The following is a 16,697-nucleotide window of genomic DNA, read 5'->3' on the forward strand; positions in this document are numbered from 1 at the left end:
TATCAATGAAAAAAGCTTTTTTAATGAAAAAATGAAATATTCTCAAGTGGGACTACTTCTTTTTTAAAATCTATTTTAAATATTACATATGTCTTTAAAAATACCAAATATATAAAAGATTTATTTTAGTGAATAAGTAAATAATAATTATAATACTTTTTGCAAAATGAGGATGATATTAACTTCAAGGGTATTCATGAAAGAAAAGAATGGTCTAAGTGTTGCATAAAATGCAATGCAATTATTATTATTATTATTATTATTATTATTACTGATGTGAAGCACTATCTGGGTTGGTATTTAAACAAGAGGCTACCAACTCCTAGATGGAGTCAAGGGGATTACAATAACTTCTCAAATCTTGAATTTGGAAAAATGTAAATTCAGGGGCCTAACCCAGACTTACTAAATCAAAACTTCTTAGAGAGGAATCTGAATTTATTTTGATGTTCCTCAGGTAGTCTAATAGATGGCCAAATTTGGATTTCAGTGAATAAACACATGTTCAAACTGCTGATATGAATACCAGTTCTAACAACTAATTTTTACATTTGACAGGTTAAGAAACGGGCTCAGAGGTAAAGCACCTGGGACTGATGGCAAAGCTGGGATGGAAATCCAGGACTTCCTGAATCCAGAACTAGCCCAGAAACCTCAACCAGGGCAATATGCTATCCATTAAAGCATAGATACACTTCTTAAATTATTTTCCTATGGAGCTTAGTAGTTCTATAGCAACTAAAACCACGTGAGCACGCTCTTCTTTGACTGTATTTTCAGCAACGGCAGGAATGGGCTCCAAACTGCAAATCTGTATGAAATTATGAATCACCCTTAATTCCTCTATCTGGCCCATTTTTATAGCTTTAGAGCTAATTATAAAACTAAAACGGATGAAAATGTTCACAAAACCTTGCTATCTTTTTTCCTCTTCCTTTTTAAATACAAACAATAGCAAGGGCCCCTTTCCTTTTAGAAAGCTACTCACCACCAAAAGAATCTAACACTTCCAAGCAACAATTTCTTTTTTTTTTTTTTGTCTTTACACACTGGCATCCATTTTAACTGACTTTCTACTTTCTAGACATGAACATTGATTTGTTGATGATACAAACTTAGAATTGTATTTGAGGAAACAGTTATAGTTACCAAGGGGATGGATTAGCCTTGCATTAGTAAGGATGCTGACCTGGCCTCTATAATAAGAGATCCCAAACTGAAATGGCTGATATAATATGAAAGTTTATTTTTATCTTCCACAGTAATTCAAGGCTGTCAGAGACAGTAAAAGAGATCAAGCATGCAGCTTTCTTTTATCTTTTAGTCTTCGCCTTCTTTGACACACGGTACACAGATCGTGGTTTAATGATACTGCTTACCCACACTTGTAGTAGAACCAATGTAAAAAATAAAAGGGAAGGGGCGAGAAGTCCACCTCTTTCTTTTAGGGCCATGACTCAAAGTTGCACATCTCTTTTGCTCATATCCTCTTAGACAAAACCTAGTTACACGGCCACACATAGGTGCACGGAAGACTACATTCTGGTGTGGATAAGCAGTCGTGTGCTCAGGGGGGATGCATATTGCTATATAAGAAGAAAATGGGCATGGAGGGCAGGCAACTGGCAGCCTTCGCCACCACTTTGAATATACCCAATGTTCTGGAGGGAAACATTTGTAAGTGTTCAGAAGAGATGCAGTTTTGCTTCTTTCACCTTGATTCTATGCCCTGTGCTATCTCACCTAACCCTTGTTTAGAACTTAATAAAGAAAGCTTATTTAAGTCAAAGCTTATAATAGAAATCTTACAGCATTTGTAAACATCTTTCTTTTTTTGACTGTCCCATCTCTGTAGACATTGACCAGGTCCTGATAGCTGACAGCCTTAAAATAATTTTTTTAACAAAAAAAAATACCCTGCATTGATGTAGCACAGCTTCAGTGTCTTAAGTCAAATTAAGCAAATGCCTTCTACTACTGAAAGCAGGATGCAAAAATTGAAAGTTCATTCAACATTTGGTAAATGCCAGGAAACATAAGTTCTAGTCTTGATTCTACATGAGACTATATGGATGGCTTGGGGTAAGAAACTCTGTGGCCTTTAGTGTTATGGGCAAAATAATGGTCTTCCGAAGATATCTAGGTCCTAATCCCCAGAACCTAAAGACATGCCAGGTTATATGGCAAAGTAGAATCAAGTCAACAGATGGAATAGAGGCTGCTAATCAGTTGATTTTGAAATAATGAGTTATACTGTGTAATCCTGGTGGGTTCAATATAATCACAAGGATATTGTTTTAAATCATTAAGTATGTGGTAATTTGCTATAGCAGTAATATAAAACAAATACCCTTAGTTGAATTATACTGAGATTCAAGAGTTTTATTACATGATTCAAATTATCTCTGTACTGGCATACTAAATTCACCATCTCATTTAATTCCTTCGACTTTATGAAGTATGTACTAAAAAACAAAACCAGGATTGAGAAAGTTAAGTAAGTTCCTCAAAGTCACACATATTAATGAAGAAAGGCCTCAAATATTGTTAAAAATATATGATGTCTTACTTAAGACATATTTTTGTCCTCAAGGATCTAAAAGTGGTTTTGATTCATTAATGCCATGATAGTTGGAGTATCCTAGAATAGGAGTTGAAAAACTTTTTTAGATTTGGTCACATAGTAAATATTTTAGGCTTTGTAGACCAAATGTTCTGTGTTTATACTCAACCTTGCTGTAGTAGCATGAAAGCAGCAGACACTAGGTAAACAAAGGAGCATGGCTATGTGCCAATAAAGCTTTATTTACAACAATAGACAGTGGGTCAGAATTAGTTCATGGGTATTGTTTACCAACTACTGTTCTAAAGTAAAAGAGCTTAAATATAGGAAATTCTTCTATTAAAGAATTCACTATTCTCTGTGTGTAGGTAAAGACTGTTAATAGAAGATGTAATTCATAATGAATGGGTCTTTATACAGGTACATTTGATTGGTTATTTACTTCCTGACATGCTATACCAATCCCCAACGGTAACTACCCTGTTTACAGAGCTAACTCCTCTCTTTTTAGCTTGTCATCAGATCTCATCTTCTCTATAAGACATATCCTGATTAATTCATTTAAAATTACAACTTTTCTGCCCTCACTGCATGATGGACTCCCCTTTACCCTGCTGTACATTTCCCCTTAAGGTATTTATTACCCTTTCATATATAGCATATTTATTCACTTTGTTTATAGTTTAGTGTCTGCCTTTCCATAATAAAAATGATCTTCAACTGTTTTGTTTGCAATATATCACAAGTACCTGATGTAGTACCCAGTACATACACACTCTCAATAAATATTCGTTGACTAAATATTGTCCGTGGTAACTTATTTGCTTTGTTAGGTCAGATTTGTAAAGCACTAATTTCCTTATATTTAAAGTGCATATGTGACCAGAAGACATCATTTAATATTAAATTTCATTTTCCATTGACATATTGCACTTTCACCGTCTTGTTGAACACAACCATGATTTCATACTAAATCTTCCCCATTCACATGGATATGAGGTTTTTTACTGCCATCTCTAAATTCACCTCCTCATACAATGCCAAGCATTTGTTGCTTTTCTCCCCAAAGAGCCTCACATCAGTGATCATAAAACACTTTGAAAATATTTCAAAAACAAGTGGCTATTTAAATGCAAGCTCCAGTATGATAATGAAGGAAAGGAGAGACATTGCAAGACACAAGTGAAAGATAAAGCAGGCCTGTATTTATTCTAGAGCTGTATTGGGATTCCTATAATGATTAATGATGCAATAATATAATGAGAACTCAGTGGCCATGAGTCAGTGGCATTTGCAAATAAAGAATGAGATAGGAAAGTAATCAGCAGCAACTTCGAACTTAGTTAACGTTCCAAGTTATGCACCATTTTTTATATCATGTTAGTTCATTTCCTTTCATATTACTACCCTAAATCATTTTGCTGTAAGGAAGAAAGAACAGCTGAGTTGAGTATGAAGATTAACGGGCAGTATATCTAGCTCAACTTGCTAGGATGAGCACCTAAAGTTTAGAAAGCAGATCAGAACTTCTTGGTTCGCAAATTGGACTGGAAAATGCCCAGCCAGAGATTTTCTGGTCAGGATACCTCCTAACTCTGGTTGTACTGGAAATAATGCAATATTAGTCCTTATTAAACCTAATACAAGCTGTGAAGGGATCACAAATATATAACTAGAAATCATAGCAGACTGAAGAAAAAACAAGACTCTACAACACTTTAATCAAGTTGAAAGCCTGATTCTTTTCATTATTAATTCAAAGTATACTTCTTTGGACTTCTGCTTCTCTCTTCCTTGACATCAGCTTCTTTTCCAAAACTCAGACCTTGCTTTCTAACTGACTGCTTGACTTCTCCATTTGAATATCTTGCCCAAGGGCTAGTTACACCATAAACCTATCAGGTCCACAATAGAATTTGTCATCTTTCCTTTGAAATGCTTATTAACAGCACAAGTCACACAGATTTGATTCTTCCTTCTGCACTTCCAATATGTAATCACTTACCAAAAATCACAAAGATTCTACATTCTGAGTGTCCTTCATGTTTTGTTCATTCTCAACCATATTACCTTAATGCAGGCCTTTGTAACCTTTTTATTTTGTCATTATAATTGCTCTCTCACTGGTCTACTCCCTTCTCTCTCCACAAGGCGTTATCTTGCACCCAGATTAATCTTTCTAAATTATAACTCCTACAATAACCTGTTCAAATAAATACTTTCCAACTCTTCAATATTTACCACATTCAGGATGACATTCTTGTCTTTGCATTCAAGTCCTCCTAGATATTTTTGAGCTATGTTTCTAACAGGTTTCTCCAAGGTGCTGTCAAACACGTAGACCAAGCTGTGGCCAAAGTCTCCCAGCTTTCCAAAATGTCAGTGATATGCTCACAACACATTCTCTGTCTGAAATACCCTCCCTTACCTCTCCTGCTTGTGAAAACTCTACCCAGTAATCTCACATATTCTTTTGGTAACACATCCCTTTAAAAAATTGTGTGTCCTACTTTTGTTGAATATGCATAATCTTTTGTTAGTATTTTCCCATTTCCAATTAGGGAAAAATACTGTGCTTTATCCATATTTGTATCCTTTTTGGCATCTTGCATGGGCTATCATACATAGTGAGAGTAAGCATTCACTATATGCATATGGAAATAAATTGAAACCAGAAATATAAACAAGGATATAATTAGACATTTCTAAAAGTCAACTAATTGTTTCCAATCTTTTAAAATTTCATTTTCTATAACTGTTTTAATCTCATCCTGAAAATTCTGAGTGATATATATACAGGGTCAGGCAGAAGTAAGGCTTGCTTGAGTGTGGTTGGTAAGGTAATAATATGGGTGTGATAATTTATTGTTTTAATTTGAACATTTTACCTATAATGTCATATGGTGTGCTTGAGTGTGATATTGTTATGCTACAGAATTACATGTTTATGGTTTTGTAATAAAAGATTTTGCAATAAAAGAGGGATGTTATTTATGCTGGCTTCTGTATATATTTCACCAGGGAGGCTCAGTTAATCAAATATTTAAAACACATTTGTGATGTAAAACAATCTAAATTTTTCTGAGTACAAAAAACAAGTTTTAATGAGTACATTAAAAAATGAAATACAGCCTGAAGTCTCAAAATAGCTGTTAAATTTGAAGTAGTGATGAACATGAATGTTTTGGTGAGTTATGTATGACTACTAAAATAGTTGTATAAAAATATGTTGGTTATATAGTTGACAAATGACAGGTACTACTAACACTTCTATGATTTATTGCCCAAATTCAGAGATAATTGTAGGTTTGTTATCAACATTGATAGCCAAAATGTATTAAAGAAATACTATACTAAGTTTTAGTTACAAGTTAATGAAAACTTTGATATAAACCTGACATTCAAGTTCATGGTCCCCTTCCTCTACTTGGAAGACCTTACAATCTTAAACCCTGTCGACCCAAAGCATGGTCTTCTCAATCTTCTAACACTGCGATTATATATTTTGAATATTTTAAAGAATCTTAGCATGTTTTTATAATGCCATTTGAGACAGCCCAAGTGTCTCAGAGCAAAGGATGCTACTCAAATACCTAAAATAAACAAATAATAACTCCATTTCAGAGGAGTTAAATTATAATTCCATAATACTTCTTTTATATCTGCAAAGACCCTATCTACAAATAAGGTCACATTCTGAGGTTCTCACTAGACTTAAGTTTTAGGGGAGACTATTCAACCTACTATGAGTCATAAAGTAATTCCCTCCTCAAGGGCTACTTTGTCCACAAGCAGAAGCTCAGGAAGATAGTGTCTGATATAAAAATAAGAGTAATAACAGCTGGAATTATTGGGTGAGCCTTAAATCTGAAGAGCAGTATCTTTATAAAAGAAGGAATGAAATAAAAGACAGAGAGAACAAGGTCATGTAAATAAAGACAGTGGCAGGGATTGGAGTGATGCCAATAGATACATGCCAAGGAGCACCAAGGATCACTGGAAGCCACCAGAAGCTAGGATTCTTCCCTGGAACCTTCAGGGGACCGTGGCACTGCTAAAAGCATGATTTTGGACTTCCAGCCTCCGCATATGTAAGAATGTAAATTCCTCTTGTTTTAAGCCACTTAGTTTGTGGTAATTTGTTATAGTAACCCTAGGAAACAAATACATTATTTAATGTTTCATAGAAATTCCATATGCAAAGGTTCTGGACAATCATCTTTAATTCTTTTATAACATTTTTATAGAAAAGCTGAAAAGTCCAAAATTAATAACACACATGTTTTACATCAAATCTATATAATTTTTTTAAAAAGTATATAGCACAGTGGATAGAAGCTTAGGCTGTGCAGTCAACTAGATTTGAATTCCAGTTTCACTTCTTATTATCTGAGTCATCAGATAAGAGAGTTAACATATTTAAGCCTCAGCCCTTCATGAACCAAACTACCAAATAATGATAGCTGTCTCATAAGGTTCTTGTGAAAATTAAAAGAGATAATTTATATAAAGTGCCTCTCCATTACCGGTACATAATAGGCACTCTATGATGTGAGTTGCCACTTATGCTATTTTGGTTCTTATAATATAATTATTACTGTGCATTATTATTGTCTTCTGGGGAAGGAATTAACTTCTCTTGTTCAAAGTCCCTGCCATCCCTGCTGTCCTATAAAATTAGAACTTGTATCAGTACTTTGCTTCCCTTTGTTGGGAAGAAAACTACTTGCCATAGGCTGGGAATGGATTTATTTTGCTGATGAGACGGTAAAGCCTTCTGTTATTCAGCCTAGTCTCAGCCATATTACATTAACAATCCACCCCCTGCCCTCACCTTGAACCTCAGAGGTGTAAACCATCAGAGGTTTATTTTTCAATCATCCCACAGGACTGCTTCAGAGCAGCCGGTAGATCTCTTCTACACTTCCCACACTCAGAGACCCAGGCTGACCCAGTGGTTACCACCTCTGTGACAGAGGATAAGGAGTATTCCTTTAAGAAAGGTCACATGATACTTCTTGTTACATGCCATTTGCTAAAGAAATCACAAGGCTATATTTAAACTCATGGGGCAGAAAAGTGCAATTTCACCATGTGCCTAAAAGCAAAATGAAATGTATTTGGTGAACATGCCTGATGACTACCATGGTGGGAAGTACATTGTCCCCTGGGTTTTACTGGGCAAATGTAAAGGCTTAGAGTTTGCTCCATAGAGTAAGTTTATAGTGAACCATCTCTACCTCCGCAAGGGAAGTCTTGCAAGTTTGTCTCCCAGCTCTGCCTTTGCCTGAGTGAGTAGCTCAATTTAGGAGAGAGAGGACTCAACCCTGAGGTCTATTATCTATCTCAGCTTTATAAATAATGAGGTATATGTTTTAAATTCAAAGTCTATTTCTCCATTAAAAAAATCTGATGGCAAAGAGAATGATGATTAATAAATGAGATCCCCCAGGAGCCCTAACATTTAAGGGCACACATCATTCTGTAGTATTTTTTGCCAAAAAATCTATAACTTAAATTTAATCATGAGAAAACATCAGACCCAAATTGAGGACATTTTTAAAGAAAATATGGCCAGTCAAGAATATAGAGGTCTTGAAAGATAAAGAAAAACTGAGGAATTCTCTGGGATTATAAAAAATAAAAGATGAAGGAGATATGAAAACAATTGAATGTGAGATCCTACATTGGGTCCACATTCAAAAAAAGTTTACTGGGATAATTGACACAGTTTGTAATAGTATTGCATTAATGCTAATTTTATAATTTTTTGATCTTTGCATTTATATAAAATTATATCCTTTTGAAAAGTTGGGTAAAGAGTATACGAGAATCCCTTGCTCTAATTTCTTTTTTCAATGAAATTGTTTCAAATATCAAAAATACAAAATAATTTAAAAAGAGAGCACAACGCTTTCAAGAAATAAAAACTTGGGCAAAAGCACTCTCAATTTCCTTGATCAAAACTGTGTCTTTCCACAATCATTGCATTCATTTATTCGAAGTAATAGCCATTCCCACATTACCAAACCTAAAATCCCTGAATGCGGTTGGGCCTGTTGGATTATCCCTACCTCTTTTCTTAGAAATTGCCCGGGAACTGACCATATTGCTGTGATGTGTATATTACTAGTGTTTTGCTTAAAGCAACAACAACAACCAAAAATCCAAAGGAGATAAATGTTTTGTTTTATTACATTCCAATATAATTATGCATTTTTAAATTGCACTTTTGTCTTTGTGAACCCAAAGGAAAAATGTTTTAATTATGATACTACTTAATCACTGCATTTGCAACTATTTGCTCCAAACCTAGTCATAGGTTGTATATTGAAAAGGACCACTTTGGGTGGAACAGTCAATAATTAGAAAACCAAAGTTACAGTGAGGTTACTCAGACATTTGTATCATCAAAGAGGACAAAAGTTTGAGGTAGTTTTCTAAATCAGGGAATGCCTCACTTGTGGCTGCTTTGTTCCACCTCTATAGCCCAGCTGCTAAGCATTATTCCTTCCTTGTTGTCACTGTCCAAAGGAGACATTTCCACTTAGTCGAATGCAGGAGATTCCTCTACTAGTGTTCCCCACTATCCCCAATAATCACTAATCTTAGAGTCATCAATGTTTCTTGCCTGAAAGTTTGCTTTTTACTTGGCTTTTTGCCTACAGGAGCATGCTCACAGAGATTCCCCCCACAATAATCCACAAACACACACCTGCAAACCACACACACTCTGTACTACTTATCTAAAATATACATGTAATTAAATAAATGCAAAAATGTCCACAATGCATAAATGAATAGGTCCAAAACTTATGACTGATTTCAAAGCTCTGTGTAACCTGGGTCCTGTACCAGCCTCCTTTCTTGTTACTTCTCACGATACATCAACTTTTACCTGCCATTGTAGAAATAGTCTCTGCTGGCATGCCTCTGCCTGGTGGTGATTGCGCTGCCAGAAATCTCATCCACTCCAGTGGCACCAATTAGCACCATTATGGTGGAGACTTGCACATCCCCACTAGGAGACCAGTTTTCCCTTTCGAGCCCCAGACCACATTTCCAAATGTTTAACTGGCCTTTTTCAGTTACTATCTCAGTTCTTCAAATTTAAACAAACCCAAGGGCTTCTTTCACCTTCCCTGCCATCCATGCCCACTCCTTTTTCTTTGTTCTTTAAACCAGTGGATGGAACTACATTGGAGTAATTTCCCCAAGTCAGAAACTCAGTTTCATCATTAATTTTCTTTTCTCTTGCACACCTAGAATATAGTCAATGCTACAGATTGTTGAAGACCAGATAATCTCTTAAATCTATCCCCTTTACATCCCCATTCCAATATTCAATATGGCCACCATTTTATCTTTATTTATTATTATTTATTTTCTCCAGACTTATCTGTCCCCTCAGGGTGAAACAGAAGCCTTTTCTATGTCCTTTTCCTAATATAGACATTAACACCCTCACTAGACCATGCCTCTGTATTCTTTATGATTGCATATTCATGCTTGGTACACCCCAGTCTATATGTACATTCATTATTATTTTGTCATTAATTTTTTAAATGTAAAGTACAGGTAAAAAATTAAAAGTGATTATTGTTTTAGCCATCATAAAATGTATAAAAGTGAGTTGTATGATACAGAAAAAAGACTACATTATAAGAAATCTAAAACCAATTGTTTAGTAGTTGATTTATGTGGTTTTAGAGTATAATAGAGGGAAAAATAGAATCTTGATTTGCATGTGTATGTAGTTCCTTGTTGCCAAAAAGTCATTTAGCTCTTCACCTCCGCAAAGCCCAAAGTGGACTGGCTGATTTGTTAAGACTTTCTCCTGTTCTGAGTATTTGGCACATCAAAAGACATACATCAAAGAATCCTGAGTATAAAAGATATTTTTCACCTAGATAAAACCTAAAAGGCTCCATGGGATATTTATTTATTATTGGACCCTTATTCTAAGATCAAACGTGTCCCAGCTCAGCCAGATACCAATCTAAACGAGGTATCAATTGAGAAGCAAGCAGATGAAACCAGTCAAATGCAAGGATTTAAAAACTTACAGTCTTGAAACCTGAGGTTGTTGAAGAATTTACCATTCACATCATCATAAAAACTGAAGCAGCCTCCTAATTTAAGCTCCCTGCTGTTAGTCTTACAGAGGAATGCGAGTAAAGCTGTGTGATCGGTAAAATAAAACTTACAAAAAATTGAAGTCATTACAGTGAATAATCAACAGATCCATTGAAAAATGTATTAAATATTAGAATATCACTACTGTTTCTTTGTCTTAAGCTTTTATCCCTAGAGCTTTATGTTTGTAATGGCCTAACATGCTATCACCCCTTTTAAAAGATAAATGCTTCCTTCCATGAATACAGGGAAAATGTGCATTTCCCATTTCTTCAATTTATTTTCATTTTGTTACCTGTTAGTTGTCCACAGATCTCTTGCTTCAGCCTCATATTATGTGAAAGCTGGCAGGCTCTTCCTTTCTTCTTTATGCCCCCCAAACAATTAAGCCTTAATGAATTGACTGGCTCAACAGATTCAGGAAATTTTCGTACTTTAAATATTATTCTACCTGAAATCCTTCTGTTCTAAAGAGAAACATTCCTCTTGCCAGGAGCTCGCAATTTTTAAAAGCACCTGGAAAAATATTTTTAAAAAAATCAGTTGACTCCTTCATAAGCCAATTAAATCAGAGAAAGACTTACAGGTCAAAGATCAAGCAGGATGTGCATTGGAATGTTTATTAAAATTTAGATTTCCAGAAGAATTTGATTCATTGTGCCTAGGCAGGGCATTGAAACCTACTTTTTAGGAACTACCCTCTAGGTTATAATCAGTAGAGTTCACAATTAAATGACAGTGCTGGATGCAGTTTCTTCATAACGTGTCTTTGTGTAGCTAAACCTGGGTTCAACACCCTACTTGAAAGGTTAAGGACTTTAGAAGAGGTCTTCACAACAGTTGTGTACTAATTAGACTAGGGGAAATAATCCATTCTGGAAAAGAATATATTTTACAAGGTGGGGGCCCCCCCTAAAAAAGGAATTTCTTTATAAAAAATGTGTTGTTTTTAGTTTTACATGTTTAAACTTCAGTCACCTTCTAAGTACTCCCCGCTGGATGCAATACACCTATCAAGATATTTTTTCCACTGATCAAAAGTGTTTTTGAACTTGTTGATTTGAATGCCTCTTAGTGCTTCTGCAATTTTTTGTTTCTTCTCTTCCACATCAGCAAAACGTTTCCCTTTGAAGATCTTTTTCATCCAGGGAAACAAAAAAAAAAATTTGCTCAGGGCAAGATCAGGTGAATGGGCGGGGTGGGGAAGGGGGTGGAGCACGAGGGTGATGCCGTTTTTGGTCAAAAATTGCTAAACACTCAGTGCCTTGTGGGCAGATCTGCTCATAAATCATCCAAAATGAAATGGGCAAACGTGTTGAAACAGTCTTCAGAAAAGTTTCACTGAGGCTGAACACAGCCTCTCATAATAATATCAGTTAGTACACTAATACAGATGGGCTCCTAGAACACTCACCTAGTGGGGGAAGCCTGCACTACAAGTGGCCTGCCTTCCAGAAGATAATCCTGTTTTTTTAGGGGGGTTCCCCTCTTGTAAGCTGAAAATATTGCCTTTAAACAAACCTCTCTAATCACCACTATGCTAAGAATTGATAACTCGGTTTTGCTATACTAAATCTAATAATAATTATTTAATGCTTTGTTAGCGACTTGTTTTACAGTTGTTCTATTTTACTAAACTCCTTGAGGTTATAAATGGCTAGAAGCATGGAATATGGAATTATACCTGAATTTTAGTCCCTCCTCTATGATACTCATATACCATATAATGACTATCTGATCAACACCATATGACACATGTGAAGGTGGTCCTGTAAGATTATAGTGAGCTGAATATTTCCTATGGCCTAGTGACACCATAGCCTTTGTCAGGTCATAGTGCAAGGCATTACTGTTTTTTACCAGTTTTAGCCTATCAATAGAAATGCATGAGAGCGCTCACCTGAGCCCCATTGAGCTTCCCACAGACATCAACCCTTTCTAAACCAGTGTTACAACTGGACTGACCCTTAGGGTTCTTATTAAGATTGCATGATTCCCTTCAGCAAAATCCATTCACAAACTTTGAAGCAAAAAGAGTCTGTTACATTCAGGCTCTGGAGAGTACAAGGCATACCAGGAGCTATCTGTAAGGTTGCAGCATGGGTGGGGCGCGAGGCCTGAGTTTCTGCCTGAATTGGGGGCTAGGTTGCAAAGGTTTACTCCTTATTCGTGAATTTAAAACCTCGAAGTGAGTATTTAGAGACAGGAATAAAATAAACACATAAAACAAGTAACCCAAATGGTCATTTACTGAAATCAAGATCTCCAAAACAAAGGAACCTCAGTGGAAGGAAGTGGCATGGCTTTTTATCTAGTTGTGTGGCTGGGACAGTGTTTATTTGAAATCGTCTTCCTTGAAGTAGCATCCACTGTTTGAAGTGGGTACCTGGGCAAGGCCATGGAAGCTTAAGTCAGGCACTTGGATTACAAAAAGAAAAGCCGGCTGCTGGCATTCCACTACAAGTTCACGATGACACTGGTGTAGACCAATGTATTGTGCTGCCAGATACAATATTACAACACACAAGTTGCAATAGTAGGCTATGCCATTTTGCTTGTGTAAGTTCACTTTATGATGTTTATGCAACCACGAAATATCCTAATGACCATTGATCAGAACATATCCCCTTTGATAAGCAATGCATGACTGCTTTCTAATTCACTCGAGGATGTGCCCACATTGTCTGCCCCTCTGTAAAGTGGGGATAGAAATGCACTCAGCTAATAGGGTTAATCTGAGGTCTTTCAAATGAAATGCTTAGTATAGAACATTGTAAGCACTCTACATATGATTTTCCCCCAAAAGCTACCAAATAATTCTTTATAATACTCCATGTACTACTTTGCACCAGGCACAAGGTGGGGCATTTTATAGCCATTTAATAAATATTTATTAATTGCACAATAGCAAAAGGACCTAACATTTTTAAAATGTCTACTGGACAAAGAGCACTGTGCTAATTATTTGCATCCATTGCCTTATTTATATCTCACAACAAACTCATAGGACAATAGGCAGACAAGGGACTTGAACAAGGTCAGAGTTTTAATAAAAAGCAAAGCTGAGGTTTGCACCTATGGTTGACTTCAATATCAGTGTTCTTTCCATTATATTACATGGCACCACCTTTGAGAGGAGAGAGTGCCATGGTGCCACGGATTTAGAGAGCACACCTGCCTTTTTGTTATGCCTTCCCATGGGGTGTGGAAACCACAAGATCAAGAGAGCGTGCCCATCAGAGCCTATACCGACATTTTAATCCACAGTCCAATTACCTAGAACCCCAGCCTTCTCTACTCAAACATTCCTGGGCCAATTTAATGTGGAGTATGGCACACTCTAAGACCTAAAGAATGGCAAGGGGCCCTGTGGTGGAGGTGGGAGGTCCATAGCCCCAGTGCTCTCTGGAAGAGCTGACTGCAACACAGAGGTTGGAGGGAAGGTGGGGGGCTTCACCCTGACTTTTCCTGAGCCACAGCCTTCGGAGTGCCCAAGGAAGTTAAATTCACACCTGCCTTCCAGGGTGGAACAAAGGCACATTTGTCAATGCAGGGAGATGGAACATATTTTATTTACCAGTTTATTAGCTTAATTTACAACTTTTAACTATTTAGATATATGGCATGTGTATTAGTATTCTTAACCAGAACCCCACGTATATTGTGGTGGGATTAGCTGTAAATAAATCTACACGGATTATTTGGCTTAGGGGATAAATCATATTCTTTAACTCAAATATGGCTCAGAAGGAAGATTATAAGCATTTTATATATTATATATATATATATGCTATATATAATTGCTATATATATATCATAATTGCTATACATATAGCAAGTATATACCTGCTATTTATATGTATACCTATAAAGCAATTATGATTATCTTACTGACTTCAAAAAATGATTCAAAGTGATTTATATTGAATGCCAGAAGAAATGAATCAAAAAAGAAAATTTTTGAACTACATAAAAGAGGGAAAGAAATACGAAAATGGAGGATGATGGATCTGATAAATAGCAATAAAGAACACATACAATAAAATGGACTTTGCTCTATTGATATTAAGAATCTTAAATGTGCTTATCTTTATATTACACAGTTCTTATAGTACAGAGAAGTGTATTAAAAGAAAATCTTACCAGACCATGACTACTACACAAAGTGAAGCCTCTTACGTGGTTCATTAGCATAACTGGATAGCAATTCTTTCCACCTGAAATTTTTCAAGAGCAAAAGGAAGGGCCAGCAAAAGCAAGCGCTCCCTGGTAAACTCTGTGCCTAAGAAGGCTTTTCTGTTCTTTAAAATCATCTTCCATTCAATACCTACATGTGAAAGTACACACTGCTAGAATCTCAACCAGGAAATGGAGGGCATTCTGTCTCTAGAGGCAATTAAAAAATAATTACATACATACATGTTTCTGAAATGTCTTGAATAGCTCACATGAAAATTTTGAACATATTTTTAAGTAACTTTTATCTATATGGGTAAAAACGTAAATGTATGTTTTTGAGAATTCTGATGACACATAATTTCTCTGTTGAAGATTGGTGCATTTGGGTTTAAGAAGAAAAAATACATTTATACATTTATTTATTTATCTATTAAGTAGTCATTAAATGAGTGTCAACTATATGGCAGGCAGACAGCCAGGTGCTGAATAGATAATAGTATATATATATAAAATTTGGTCCACCATTCATGGAGCTTATAGTACAACATGGGTTGAGCAAACTTTTTCTATATACATTAACTAGTAAATATTTTTGGCTTTCTGGGTCAAGAGGTAAATTTGAGGCTACTATACAGGCACTTGGACATCTAGAAGAAAAACAGATCTCCATAAATTTTGTACTGATTGGCATGAGCAATAAAAGAACAAGGTGGGGTGATGGATTTGGCCCACAGCTATAGTTGGATGACTCCTGACATAGCGTGTAAATAATCGCCCTTCACCAGGATTTCTAGGCTTAGTGTGGATTAACAGAAACTCACACTTGATTTAATTTTATCTACATGGTTTATCCATTCACTCATTCATTCACTCACTCATCAAAATTTTATAATCTCCTACATTATTCCAGGCTCACATAATGCTCACTTTTTCATGCAACATGCTACTCCATTTAATTTTCATAAAACTACTCAGTCATAACAATTATTATATGGGAAAACATTTTATTCACACACACACATATAAGCTGAAGTAATTCAAGCACCATAATATTGAGGGAATATAAGCCCCAATGAGGAGAAGAGAAAATTTATAGCCCTTCCAAGAAGGAGAATTTCTGAGAGACATTCTGATTTTCCTCAAAGACATATTTCTAACTACAGCCCTGTGTGGCCTTCCTTAGTCCTTTTTTATAGAAAGCAAGGATGGAAGGGAAGGGCCACAACTTTTATTCATCTACCCATTCTCTATCTGTCCATCTATCCCTTCAGCCATGTTTATTGAGACCCTATTTCATCCATACTTACCACTGAGGATAACATGTGTATCTAGTAACCATGCGAAATAGGCTACCTAGTGCTTTAACAATGGGTATCTCTTTCTCCTAAAGGGTAAAGTAAGTTGTCCCCCCGCCCCTCTAGAAAAGAGCCTGAGGAAGCGAAGTCATTGCTTTTGTACTGGATCTGCTTATTTACCCTGGTGAGCCAGTCTCCTCCTCTCACCTGTCCACCCACAACCCCCCTCCCCTGTAAACAAAATATCTGAAAAACAATCACTGCACAGTGGCATCGACACCAATTTTTATCTTTGGTTTGACTGTGTTGTTACACAGAATGCTTTCAAAATAGTCATCGCATTCAACTTAAGTCAAGCAATTTCCTGAAAAAACATCTGTGACAGATCCGGTTCCACGTGGCTCCTGTGGGGTCTTCCTCTGGGCTCTCCTATGTTAGTGCGCCAAAAAGTACTCTTGTACAGCTTGAAGAGAACAACATGAGAATTCTGTCTGTTCTAAAATGCATATGTTAATCAGTGTCAT

Source organism: Phyllostomus discolor, chromosome 6 (genome assembly GCF_004126475.2).
Source record: "Phyllostomus discolor isolate MPI-MPIP mPhyDis1 chromosome 6, mPhyDis1.pri.v3, whole genome shotgun sequence".
Lineage (NCBI taxonomy): Eukaryota > Metazoa > Chordata > Mammalia > Chiroptera > Phyllostomidae > Phyllostomus > Phyllostomus discolor.